This window comes from Pyxicephalus adspersus, chromosome 8 (genome assembly GCF_032062135.1).
Source record: "Pyxicephalus adspersus chromosome 8, UCB_Pads_2.0, whole genome shotgun sequence".
NCBI lineage: Eukaryota > Metazoa > Chordata > Amphibia > Anura > Pyxicephalidae > Pyxicephalus > Pyxicephalus adspersus.
The window spans coordinates 20,937,556-20,952,242 of NC_092865.1; the positions used below are offsets into that span (position 1 = coordinate 20,937,556).

The window sequence follows — 14,687 nt, forward strand, 5'->3', positions numbered from 1 at the left end:
CCCCACCCCAATGTTCCTTGCTATGTTTGTGGCTCCGGGGGTCCCCAATTTTGCACTTTCAATTCAGGACTCCTAGTTCCACTTTCCCCTGAATCAGCAACCCCAAACTTTTTACATTTGTGACCCCCATATCTTGAAATTGTTTGAACCTGGTGGGCTGAAATTGTAATAATTGGTATCTATGAGGGTCCCCTGTACACCCTGAAAGTTACAGGTCATTGTGACATACAGCTTAGGAGATATGGAGGTTTGTACACAGAGCTGTGAGGGTGCAGAATGACACGCAGACTTCATACACAGTGGATACATTTCACAGGCAGATTTTTTTTTAAACAGAAATACGAGCTCGTACTATGAGATGGGGGTGGGGCTGCCTGTGTCTCCTTCACATGAAGGCTGACCTGTGTGCTCACCTCTCATCGGCAGCAGCAATCCTCTGAACGGATGACAAGGAGCACAGAGCAGCCTCACTGAGATCCGTGCATCCGAGGATGAGAGCTGCCGAGAGCTGGGCGGGGTATTCAAAGCAGCCGGGCGGAGCAACCGGCTAAAAACCTCTGGGGAGAACTATGATTGTTTAACAGAACAGGTAACGAGGGGGACCGTTCAGTCGGACACCTGTTCTGGTGACAAAGTCAGAATTCCCTTCATTGTGGGGTGATTTCAGTTTTCCTTCCTAACAAAAAGGTAGATTAAGCAGTAAAGTTTGACTTTCAGTCTTTGTTTTTTTAATCCACACCAGTGACTTACTAGGTAATATTGCCAAAGAATTTGCTTAGTAGCTAAATATTCTTTATTTTAAAATTAAGTTGGTATCGGAAGCCTGTACCTACTACAAGCTGGTAGCTACAGTGAATGACAGAATGAGACACGTCCCAGAGTTTTAAATTTTTTCCAGCACCATTACTTTTTCCATTTGCATTCTGAAAGAAAACCAAGGTATTTGCTTAGTGGCAGTGTATTAAAAAAGGTACATATCTTTTCCTTATTCAGGAAAGTGCATATAACAAAATTATTGTAATTTAACAGTCAAACATGGGTAACGACGTCAACCCCCCTGTGCCTTATGGAGAGGGGGTTACTTTTGACCTGTTAGCCAGAAATTCTAGTGAACCACAGGAAGACACCATGGTAACAACAGCTTCTGAAAAGAACCTGTTATCAAGAAAACCCAAATCGGGATTCTTTTCACAACTTTCTTTGAATCCTTGCATACAATTATTTGTTGATTTAGTTACAACAGACATACTCAAAAGGCAAACCTCGAAGGAGTACATACCCCATACAGATTCACTGCAGCTATGAGAAAAGAGGTACATAACCTCAAGAAAAATAAAGATATTGTCATAAAACCGTCGTACAAGGGAGGCAACATTGTAATAATGAACACCACCCATTACAAGTCTGTCTGCCTCTAATTTTGGAAAATAAGGAATGGTATCCAACAATATCTCCCAACGGTCTTGAAACCCTCAAAGGATTATCTCCTAATTCAACATCCCTTGATACCAACCTTTTACACATTGCCCAAAATTCATAGGAACTTCCAAAACCCAACTGGATGACCAATAGTTTATGGGATATACTCAATACCATCACATTCGAGTGAACTGAATGATGCTTACTTACAACCACTTGTAACACAGATGCCTTTGTTTTTAAAAGACACTATAGAGCTGCTTAAATCTAAAAACCTACATGTTCCACTCAACACCACATTAGTAACTATAGATGTGGAAGCGCTCTATTCTAGCATTCCTCATGAAAAAGGTCTAGCCACGATATCTCAATGCCCCACAAGACATTGACCTGCGGCATCTGAAGAAAACAATTTAATTCAATGATTATTAGGATATATCCTGGAAAGGAAGGTCTTCACGTCGGCATCTTGTACCTCCAGACCCAAGGTGTTGCCATGGAGACCAAATGTCTCCCTCTTACGCCAATTTATACCTTGGCGAATGGGAGAGGGAAATCTTTTCCACCATCACCCACTTTGGTCCCCACATATTCTCATGGCAATGCTACATAGACAATATTTTTAAGTTCTGGATGGGGTCCCATACATCTCATCAACCAACTCATTCAAAAGATTCAAGTGAATGACTACAATTTGTTCACAGCAGAACACAATAATGTATGTCTTTACCTAAAGTATGTCGACTACTTATTTATCAACAAGGACAACAAGATATCCACTTCTTTATATAGAAAGTCTACAGCAGGAAACCCAACCCTGCACGCTTAAAGCGCACATCCTCAACCATTGATTAAAAGTATTCACTATAGTCAGTAATTGAGCTTGAGACACAATTGTTCTTTAGGCATAACATTCAAAATAGAAGTAAAAGCACTCCAGGAGAGACTCGCACAACGTGCATATCCCAAAAAAACATTACAACATATCCTGAAAGTCGCTGCCCAAGCCAATAAATATATAGGTGACAGGCCACAACTGACCTTCCGCAAAGCATCATCCCTCAACGCTCAACTAGTGTCGAGCTATTTTTCCTCTCCAATACCTCTACTATGAGCGGCACAAGAGGCACCTTCAGTTGCGGACGATGTTCTCAGTGTAAATGGGTCACCGAATCCATGAATATACTCTTACCTATTGGACAAACACACCATCCAAGACATTACATAGATTGCGCAACTCCGGGAGTCATCTATATGATTACATGTGTATGCGGTGCATACTATGTAGGCAAAACAAAAAGACCTCTACATAAACGTATCTACGAGCACGTTAATGCTGTGACTAATGGAAAAATTACCACCCCACTGAGTCATCATATGGCAAGGAAGCATAACTGTGACCCGCAAGGAATAAATCCCCCCCACATCCACAGGGAGGGGACATCGATACGTTACTCTTACAATCGGAATGCAAAAAGATAGTGATCTTACAAGCTACTAAATACCTTGGTCAGAACGATATGCTGAGTTTTAAGTCACTTTTTCCTAAACTCTAATTTCGTTTCCTCCTTCCACTATAATGTCTCATATCGTCAGAAAGTGCCCTACCAGCCCGTGTAACACCTCCTTTCATGTTGGTTATAGTATCTATTAGGGATTGATATAAAAAATTTAGTATTTCACCCCATGAGACAATGTTTGGTCTCATGGTGTAGTCTTAATCATAATATTTTTCTTTACAGTTTATGATACTGTACAATCAACACTTTTGAACCTCACCATAATTTCTCATGACTTTTGTATCATTTTATATCTGTATTAATATCACGCTGTCTTTGAGTCACCTTTGATTCTGTCCTCATCTTCAGAACATCCAGGTCCTGTCATTTTCACTTGTACAACCGTCTCCAAAATCTGCCCCTACCTGTCCCCAGAGACCACCAAACACCTTGTACACGCTCTTATCGCTCGTCTGGACTACTGTAACATCCTCCTCTCTGGTATTTTACTAACCCAAATCTTTCCTCTACAATCTATTATGAATGCTGCAGCCAGACTCATCCATCCTTCCCAACACTCCTCCTCTGCCGCTTCTCCTTACAATTCTCTTCTTTGGCTTCCATTTTACTTCATAATCGATTTTAAGCTCCTGTGCTTTGCCAATAAATCCTTCCACAGTTCTTGTCCCACTTACCTTTCTGACACAAAACGGATACAAAAATACTCCCCTAGCTGCTCTCTTCACTCTTCCAATGACTTCCTCACTCATAACTTCATCACACGAACAGCTCCAGCACTTCTTTACAGCTGCCCTGACTCTCTGCAATTTTTTTCCTCATCCTATCCAGCATAAGTTGGATATCCTATCCACAAAGTTGTTTTTAAAGGGATCTTTCAACAAAAAAAAAAATCACCTACCTGTCTTCGCCTGTGTCTTTAAATCCCTCATTACTTAACCACCATTCCACATCCCCCTCCTATTGTGTACTACTTTCACCCACCTCTTAGATCAAAAACTCTTTTGGGCAGGATCCTGTCCTCCTCTTTCATTGTTTTTATATGTTTGTGGTTTCCAACCAATATTTAATATACAGCAATGAGTAGAGTGTTGGGGGTTATGAATACAGTAAACAAGCAATAACATGGAACCAGTGCGCTACAATCAGATATTAAGGCATAAGTCCGGCTTTAGTAAATTTAGGACATGAATTAGGGTCTTTTAAATTTTAAGCACTGTTGCAATGTTTCCATAGTATACATACCTGTCTGATGATGCTTTTTTATTAACTCTTAACTTCCAGTCTTCCATTTATCTATCCTGCATCTAGTGGCATATCACTAAAGAAATCACTACTATTAAAACAGACTGAAAGTTACGAAAAAAAAATGTATTCGCTAAAGAGGCTTATTAAAAACCAGAGAGACATTGACCTAAGGCTTTGTGAGATGAATTTCCTTTATTTGCAGTATTCACAAATGGATTAAAAGACTAGATGTATAGATCATTCTTCCTCTTACAACCTCCAACTAAAGATGTAAAGGACTTCCGAAGAAGCCTACGACATGCCTTTAAATAATTTATGCACTTTAAAGATTCACTCATATACAGCCAGCCCTACATCAGTATTTCAGAATATTTTATTTTTTTCAATGTTTGAATAATCAAAGGAAAGCAAAGCTCAGAATATTTGCTTGCCAAAGACCAGCTATTTTATGTACGAAGCAGCTCAGAGGTACATTCAGCATAAAAAGGTCACCAGGCGCAAATTTGTAAAAAATAAAAAAAAAATAAAATGACATCAGTTTGATCAATCCATGAATTATATTGCAGTCTGGGTCTTGCATATCAAGTTGTTTGAAGTAAGGATGGTGCCAGATTCTGTGCTGCCTCATAGCAAACTCCCTGATTCAAATGTGCTCTGAAAATTGTCAGTAGGAGAATAGAAGTTATCAATGGATTAACTGCAATAGGGTCACACTGAAAGTTTAAATGAGGCTCTGTTTCTCACAGCAGTAAGATAACTAATGTCAGTTTTATTTCTGTGTAAATCTTTACAATAAAAAAGTTGGCTTCCGACTGAAATCCGAGTCTTGTACCGGAATAGTCTGCACTGGCCTTTACCTACCAATCTACTAACTTTCATATTCCAACTGTCACCTAGTATCTGAAAATCTGACTCCAATTAGTGGCTGGGAACAGCAAAAAGGCACCAATATCTAGAGATGCCTTGAATCTAGTTCCAATGTGTAACACAGAAGGTTATACTTCCAGGCACTGATTAGTCTCAATATGACTGGCTTTTATGGGTAACACATACTAATTTTAAACATTATAAGCAATGTCTAAAGGAAAATTAGAATTTGTGGCTCAAAAGCAACTACTTCTCAATTGTATCTACCAACACAAATATGTGAAAGTAAAAAAGGAAAATTCTTTGATCAGACAACTGAAAAACTGGATGTAATGTGTATTATCTCTAGCAAATTACTACTGAAATAACCTTACGTTATCTCATCTCTCCAGTAACTGCATAATAATATTTATGGACAAGCACTGCAAAGGCTACAAGTATTACATAAGAAAATATTGGATACAGTTACATGCCACCGTTTCTCCTGAATGCACAAAATGATTTTATTATAGGTCAGAAAATATTAAAGCTTTTTGCTCTTTATAAATGCTTCCAGCACCATCTGCTGTCCAAATTCAGACTTTCGTCAGGAGACAAGATCCTAGAGCTAATTAAAATTCTGGTGTTCCTATTAAGGGGTCCAAATATCAATTTGCATGTTTTGTATACCATATACTCAGCACTGAGCATTTATGTGACACCTAGGCACAATAAAATTAAGTGCTGAAAGTCCTAAAGCTATAAGCCACGGGTACTGAGTACGATTTAAAGGTGACCTCCATATGTTTATAAAGGTTTGTGTTCCCTCTAGTAATCAAGTAACATGGCTGGTCCTTTTAAAGCAGAACTATACTTACACAGCTCACCTATCCCAGTTCTATTGCAGGGCACTGCCATCAGACTTTCCATGCCAGACTGACATAAATCTTGCGCAGGAGTTAATTTATTTCCAACACACGTAAAGGAAGCCAGGATTGCAGAGTTCCTATGGCAATCACCAGTGAGCTGCACATGACAGTTACCCGGAGCTATCAGACAGGTAAGACTGATTGTTGCAGAAGGCATGTGGTCTGTCCCTTTCTGCAATAACTACCTGCGTGGTGCTGTACTTTGCAAAGTGGGACTTAAGGCCTAAAAGTTTCAAAGGAAACCTGCACAAAAATACAGTCTGCAACTGTGGATTCTCCATCAGGAAATGATAGCGGCTTGCAGGTCATGCTGACCAATACTTTGGTCATGTAACCCAACAACAATTTACATTTCTGCAACCCAACTGGCATGTTTGCCTTGGGTTTGTGACGGAAGAATCATTGAAGCCAGAAAGTCTAGCAACTAGCATTTTTAGATGGAGGACGCTCTACATACTTTAGGAATTGCAGGCTTCCTATAACTTAGGCCCTCCCTATTGGTACTAGGGGAAGAATTTTGTATTTCAACTGCAGTGTTGCCTACAATAGAAACTTGGAATTTAATCTAGACCACGGCCAGTCCACAGTTCATTTTGAGTCCAACAGCTTTCAAAAGTGATACAAAAGGAATCAGACTGCTTTGAAACGGAGAAAAGACCATGAAAACCAAACTCAGTGGTTAGCACGCTGGCCTTTACAGCACCATGGTCCTAGATAAGAATTTTGGCCGGGACACAATCTGTAAAGAGTTTGTAAGTTCCCCCAGTGTTTGCACGGGTTTTCCCTGGGCGTTTCCTCCCACATTCCAAAAACCATGCAGTTAGGTTAATTGGTGTCTCCTTAAAATTGTCCTTACACTATATTAATGACATATGACTGTGGTAGGGACATTAGAATGTGAGCCCCTCTGAGGGACATTTATTGATATATCCGCTATATATAAAAACAAAATTAATTGAAAAAAAAAAAAAAAAGTAATTTAATGAGTCAAAAAACAGTTGATTTAGTTATATCCTAACTAAATCTATCAGTTCACAAAGATCTCTAATATTTCCTAACATTAAAAAAAATGATGGCTCACTCTAGCTGATTCTGTACTGAGAAGGATAGAACGCATTTAATAAAAACTGGCGACTCGGAACAGAGGCAACTTGGCCTTCAGAGGTGACCCAGCACATATGTGATTAATTTAGCTTTGTTCCTGGAGGCCATTTTGTCCTAACAAGCGAGTTAGTGGATTCACCCCCTGTGGAGCTCGCCACTGTCTGCAACCTTGTCCTTGGTTTGCCAGGGGGTTTCTGGGAAAAGAGGACAGGACACACAAGTCTGGAACTACATGTCCTTGGATCCACTGGGAACTGCATATTAAGCATTGATGAAAATGATTTGTCCATTTCATTCTTGGGCTCAGCAACATACTTAATGTACTCTAATGTACTCTAGTTAAAACTAGAGGAATACATTTAAATAATCATTTCCTTAAAACTCAGACATTTTGAAAGAAATCCTCACTGATTTACAACTGAGAATTAGCATACATATTTTTCACCCATCTATTGCTGTCCAGTAAATAAAATAAGCCTTCTAAGGAGTCAAGCTAAATTGACAAAACTTCTTCAACATTTTAAATTAAAGCTATTGATTACTAAATTGAAAGTGATGAAGGGCATTTGGTATACAAGGGCACTGGGCTAACTTTATCAAGTCCTAACACATGTGGTGTTTGCCATTTTTATTTTAAGTCATGTCACTTTCCAGCTCTCACTTCTTCTCTAATCTTCTGAGCACAAAGATTCTGCCCACTCTCTAAAAATGTATTCTAAGAGAAACTGCAAATGTGTAGGTTAGAAAACAGCAGTGCTGTAGGATAAAGATGGTTAGATGGGTCTGTAATGCAACTGAACTTACTTATGAGAGGAGTAGAGACACAAGCCCAAAGGGCTAGGCCTCTTAATAGAAAATGTACTTCTGGTATTTATCCAATAAAACAAGACTTAAAATTGGAACCATGGACAAGGAAGTCAAATGCCTTATTGAGATAGCAACCACTCACTGCCTTGTGTTTTGCAACAAGAAAGTCTACATTACCTAAAAATACAAATACTTACCTGTATTTGTAGAGTTGGGGGAGGGTTAATGCCATGCTAAGGTTACTTTTGCTGTCCGAGTCAAGCTAGGTAGATTTTCCTTCAAGGTGTCTTGTGACGCATGCACACAAATGCGAATAAAAGGCATCTGTTCCCAAATGCTGGTAAATCCTTCCACAATGTCAGGTTTTAAAGATTTCTCAAGCAGACAAAATGACATGTGCAAGGTTTAGGCTCAAATTTTACAACCTGACACCCACTGCACAATACTAGAGGTAAACAAAGAAGTCAGCAGCTTGTTATTGCTTAGGATCCTGTTAATCCAAGCAGTTATTAGGCAGCTTTCTGGAAAGGAGTTTAATAATATTTCATCTTCATTGGTATGTATATAGAATTTTTCCTTTACTTGGAAAGCTCTTCTAAGTCTTACTCTCAGAAAAACCATAAAATCATATGATCAAACCATCATTGTGTATCTGGCCCATGGAACTGCTAAAAATACAAACCAATGGAGCTAAAGACTTGTTGGTTGGCAATCCCAGCAGTACAGTAATCAAAAACTCGTGAACAATGGGTGGGTTTACTTATCACAACGTAAGCGAGCAATAGAAGGACTAAAGAAATTAGAGGGTACATGACATGGCATTTAAAGAATAACAAAGAAATTGCCATGTAAGTCCAGAAAAATAAAGAGGTCTCCAGAACTACCCAAAACTACATAACTACAAATGAAATTTGAAGGCTCCTTTAGTCCACACCACTGGGAAATTACTATGTAATTTATGGAGAAAATGTAAAGTCACATATCAGTGTTCAACAAGCATGCAAATGTGACATTTATTAAAAATCTGTGATATCCAAGTCATAGTATTACCATTAAGCAAGTTATAACATGTTATTTTTTGCCGAGTAAAGTGAACAACTGGTAACAGTACATGCTCCAATTATCCATTTTTCATTTCATTGTCCTCAGACCGCATACAAGCAATATTTAAATGCTACAAAAGATGATCATTAACTCTGCTTGGTGGAGTGCTAGGTAAACTCACTTAACTACAATCTTATTTAAACACATCGGTAGTTTTATTATGGAGGGCAAGTCAGGAAATATTTTTGTAGGCCATACAGCCAAGTTATGTTATGTTTTTTTTTTTAAACCTTTACCTCATTTAGTAAATAATTTTGGAAAAAATATTTTTTTTTAAAGCAGAAATCAAAAGGTTTCCTCTGGTATCATGGTTATGCCACATTATTACTACTTGTAGGATCAGACTCCTGTTTGAATATCATAATATCCAAGCATGCAAGCTACCAGAAGCATGTTGCTGTAGCATTTTTTTTTTGTAAACATGTCCAAAGGCTGTTACTGTGCTAGTGTATATACAGTGGGTATTGAGTTTTTAAACCATGATTCAGTGGAACTCCAGAGGTTGCTAGGGGTACCTTGAACAATGAGCATTTTTGTGCCTCTTAGGGCACCTTAACTGACCATTGTTTGTTTTTTGTATCTGTAAGTATAGGGCAACATTCTTCTCATTCCCCTTCAATGTAACACACATTCTTCCCTTTGACCACCTTGGAAATGTACTGTGAGCCCTGGACAAAGGAATTTATAGAAAGGCTTTCCTGAGATATGAAAGTTATTTAAAGGGTTTCCTCCATGTTAAAGAGGTTGAGACAGACTGTTTTAGTATAAACCAAACCACACCCCAAAATACCATTAGAAGAAAAATCAGTTTATACTCAGGTCACATCAGTAGATGGTGTTGTGTCTTCATGCAAAGTAAGTAACAAACTTGCTATTGGAGTTTGTTACACGCTTTATTTGAAGACACAACACCATCTACTGACACCATGCACAAAAGATTATTTACGCAAGTTACCCATCACAACCAATTAAAAATACACCATACCTTTACCTGTAAATGAAGAAAAAATGAAAATCTTACAGACTATGCTTGTGCGATTTTTTTTACCCTTTTAAACTAATGTTTAAAAAAAATCATCATGGATTAATCTATTTAGATTTATTTTATTGACATTTCTATCGATTACCGATTTGAATGATAGAAGTGACAAAGCACATTTTATGCCCTATTCCTTTAGACTATTTAAAGCAGATTATCTGTATTGTGATGTAAAAAATAAGTATCTCAATTAATACCAGGTTTATTTAAATTTAAGTATATATGGTAGACTAATTCATGCCGGACTGCTTTAGTGTTGTGTCATAATTTGGGCAACGATTATACACTAAACTTTGAATAAAATATTATTTAGACATCTTTGTATAACAACCTTGACCTGAGTTTGGGGGTATGCATCTCATACTAGAAAAAATAGTGAATTTTTTTAGCACAATTGCCAACCACTCTGCTGACACTGCACCGAGTCCTTAAAGTTTCCTACAAAACAGGCTCTTGTGTTTTGTTAACCTTATATTACAGAAGAACAGTAACATTTCTCTTAACAGTTTAGTACTAGGAGGAGGAGGTAAGCGTCCTTACTCAAGCTAATTCAGTGGGTTATCTTTTCCTAAACAGTGATAAACACTGGATCAAATTATGTTCTTTGCGCACAGAACTGATGAACTGCCAAAAACAATGGAGAAGCAAACCACCATAAAACTGGCTAACTTTGTAATTATTAAATTATTAAATACATTGAGATGTATCTGATTTTTAATAAAATGAGTAAATGCAAACTAAATCTACAATACCTTTGTATATTCCAACTACCGTACCATACAAAAGACCCCTTTTTCAGGGCCCAAAATGAGCTGAAAAAGACCCCCTAGGCCTATATTTGGGTCATGTGCTGCAAAAAAAAAAAAAAAAAAAAAAAAGTACAAAGCACCTGATCCAGCAGCCACTCTGGTGCCAAATTCAATCACGGTTAGTTTCTTCAGTAAAAAAAAAAAAAAACTTACTCACCTGGTCCCCGCAGCTCCTCCGGCACGTCTTCTCTCTTCAGGCTCCAGCCGCAAATGCAGAGACAAGCTCTGCGGCTTCCAGGTGACGTCTCTGCATACGTCAGTGGGGGGCAGGAAATTCAAATAATTTTATATCCGTTCAATACAAAACAGCTGTATTGAGTCCAATACAAAGAAATTTTCATATAATATATATAATTATATTATGTATATTATATAAGAATTGCCCAAGAATTGTAGCCAACAATGTAAAATAAATTTCCATGCAAAAAAATGTAACGCTCTTTGCGTGGAAATACAGAGAGAATTAGAACGCCAGGGGGGCTACAGTGGCTGAATGCAGTACCGCTTGTTTCGGACAAATCCATACCACCTAGGAGGTTAAAGAGAATTTAGTGGTTGGGTCCAGTAAGTAGTATCCCTACCTAACCACTAAATTCTCACCATGGTATTTGTTTACTGTATTATGGCTGTAATAAGCAATTTTATTGGTATGCAATTTATTTTAAATGTTGAAATTGTCGGTGGCTGCAGCATTTCCCACCTTAGGCTTATACGCGAGTCAATCTATTTTTCCTGTTTTCCAAGGTAAAAATAGGTACATCTCCGCTTATCCACAGATCAGCTTATACACGGGTATATACAGTAAATGGACTACTGTGGAAACCTATTAGAGCAGTATACTGGGGAGCTGATTTACTGACTTTACTTGCATTCTTGCACCACAAAAACATACTTTGCGATTAATTAGCTGTAGACTGCGTTAAGGACACAGCACTATAGAAGACAGATTAGATTATTTCCTCAGAGGGACAGTTAGTGACATGACTATGACTATGGTTGTGCTGCATAGGTCAGCACTATATAAATACATGAAAACACTACTACTAATATATTAGATGGGAAAATGACTTGATCAAGTGTGCAGGATGGAAGCCAATTTCATTGCTGACTTCATATTCATGCTTCAGGTCAGTATTTCCATGAAGAATAAACCAAGAATAAGATGTAAGCCACTGTGGTAAAATGCATCAACATGAGAAGATAACTTTTTTTAAACTGAAGTGCTGATACTTTTGAGCACACAAAGTAAGGATTTGTATAGCGCCACCATATTACACAACACTGTACATTAAATAGAGGTTACAATTGACAGACACATACAGACAGTGACATAGGAGGAGGAGTGGACTCTGCCCTGGAGAGCACACAATCTAGGAGGCAGGGGAAGTAACACACAAAAGGAGGGTGTTGAAAATGTTAGGAGGATATAAAGATGTTTCGGAAAATTAAACAGAGGAATGTTTCAGGGGAGCTAAAGTAAACTTGTGCAGACATTACTTCATGTAATAAGATTTAAACACTTGCTAAACAATATTTAAATATGTGTCCTTGCTCAGAAAAGCCCACAAATGTAACACAAAGAAAGTTTTTGAAAAAATTAGAAATATGTAACATATCAGAGTTTAAGATATATCATTGATTTTTTTCCTTTTAAATACATCTCAGCTCCTCACTTCAGGAGCTCTAGTTTTGACCCTCTCTACTTTTATCAGAAGATCAAGAGCTTCTTACACAAAACCAAGAAACATTCTACTGCCCAGAATCCACACTCTTGGAAAAAAAACTATAGTCTGCAGTTTGTAAAGGTCATTGGTTTTATAGTGATAAAAGACACACAGGAAAACAAGGAAAAACCATAATAAAAACACAAAGAAGAAATCAAAATTATGTCATGGAAGACCTCCTATAAAAAGCTAGTTGACTTGCTGCATCTGGTTTTAGTACTTTCCAAGTCACTGGCTCAAAACAAACATGCAAAACAGAAAATTCACTAAGGTAATAGAACACATGATTTGGACAACAATCCTGCAACTTAGATAATATGGAAAGTGCAAAAAAAAAAAAAGCAAACTTTTTACACAAGCTCAGCAGTTCCAGCCTCCATACATATGAGGTACAGGTTTCCTTTATATAGTTTACCCATTACATAAGCCAAAATGCAGCATGCCCACCAATAAATGTGTCATACCATTGGCTATAACGATACAAAACTGCCAATTTACACTTATTGTGAAAGATGGTGTTCAGTACAAATGTGAACAAGCCAAAAAGAAGGAATAAATCAAATGACAGACACATGGGAATTTGCAAAGAAGAATAAAAAGCTATTAAAAAGAAAATCTAATACATTCCAAACTAGATTTCCAATTTTACTGAATATGTGCATGGTAATTAGATGATCTGTGCAGAAATATTCAGGTCGTAAAACCTGACAATCAAGATTTGCCTGGAAAGTATCTGATATAACCTTTTCAACTCACAAATGCAGCCTTTCCTAAACTTTGGTCAGCAGAGCATTACTGTGATATTCTATACAAGTCCAAATGCAATTTGTACTGCTAAAAGTGGCAAATACTATGTTTGCAGACCAGACTGGTATTTAGTTTTCCCCAATCTGCCCTACATTTCCATGTATTCAGCATTTTGTATGGTAGAGTAAGGGACTGGCCAATGTAATAAGGGCTGAACAGTAATTGCCAAAACAGCAATGGGACAGACAACAGGGATGTTAAAAGAATCCCTGACCTCTGCCCCTGCATTGGGAATGCCAAATTTCAATGGACCATTTGTATTGTATGCAAGAGAGAATTGTAAAACCATGGCTGCTGTGCTTGCTTACATGCATGGAGGTAAACTGAGGCCTGTGGCATATGTCTCTAACATACTGCCTGTTACTGTGCAAGGCATACCAGCCTGTCTACGTGTGCTGGCAGCGTGTGCAATGGCTGTGGAAAGCGTCTCACTTCTAACTTTGGGTCACAAGATGATACTTTACACATCCCATTTTGACACCAATAAGGATGACAACCAATCCAGTTAATAAGCTATCACCCTTTGAAATTTTAATGGGACGTCCATTCCCCACCCCTTGGGCCAAAGAACCCCTTATCTTACTAAAGGGGGACAAATTCAGGATCAATATGTAGCTAAGTTAATTGAAAAATTGAACAGCAACTACAGAGAATTAATCAGCTCCCTCAAGTTATGTATGCCCAAGAACCTCAAGCTGTCTATTTGTATGTAAAGGAACAGAGGTATGAGGTCAAGTAGTTGTCCCTTGTTGAAGGATAAAAAGGGGAATTGAAAGTAGCTGAGGAATTTTGATGATTCTTAATATTAAATATTTTTGTACGTTTGTTATGTTTTGTAGATGATTGAATTATGTTGAAACTAGTTGTACTCTTATCAGTAAACTAGCGTCCGCTTCCCCCCCTTTTTGCCTTGAAATTCTTCCCTTCCTCCTTACTGCCATATATCTGTTACTTTGACAAAAATATCTAGTTCTAAGAGAACCACAAGGACACTTGTCATGTCTGCTAATTGTCTGTAGTCATGTGATCATGCCTTTGAACTGTTATATAAACTGTGTGCAAACAATAAAGTTTTGAGAATGATATAACCACACATTAAGTTGCGTGTGTTACATTCTTCCAGCACTGTAAACAGAAGCGATCAGAAAGAGGGAAAATTGATTTGGGATCAATAGGAGATGGCCTTAACAAGGGACATACATGAAAAACTATCCATGAGTCTCTGTAGTATTTTTCTTTTTTTAAATTTTCCTTTTAATAAGCAAAACAAGCCAAAGATAGCAAGTTATGGGTTAAAGCAGAACTAAACTGAAAAAAAAAAAAAAAAAAAAAAA

At 37.8% G+C, this 14,687-nt stretch overlaps 1 protein-coding gene across 1 annotated transcript in view; it reads right to left on the reverse strand.

The window, feature by feature from the left end:
• The window catches only part of COP1 (COP1 E3 ubiquitin ligase), a 129,053-nt gene that overhangs the window by 77,572 nt on the left and 36,794 nt on the right, over positions 1–14,687 (reverse strand). The gene's annotated exons all lie outside the window — the stretch shown is intronic.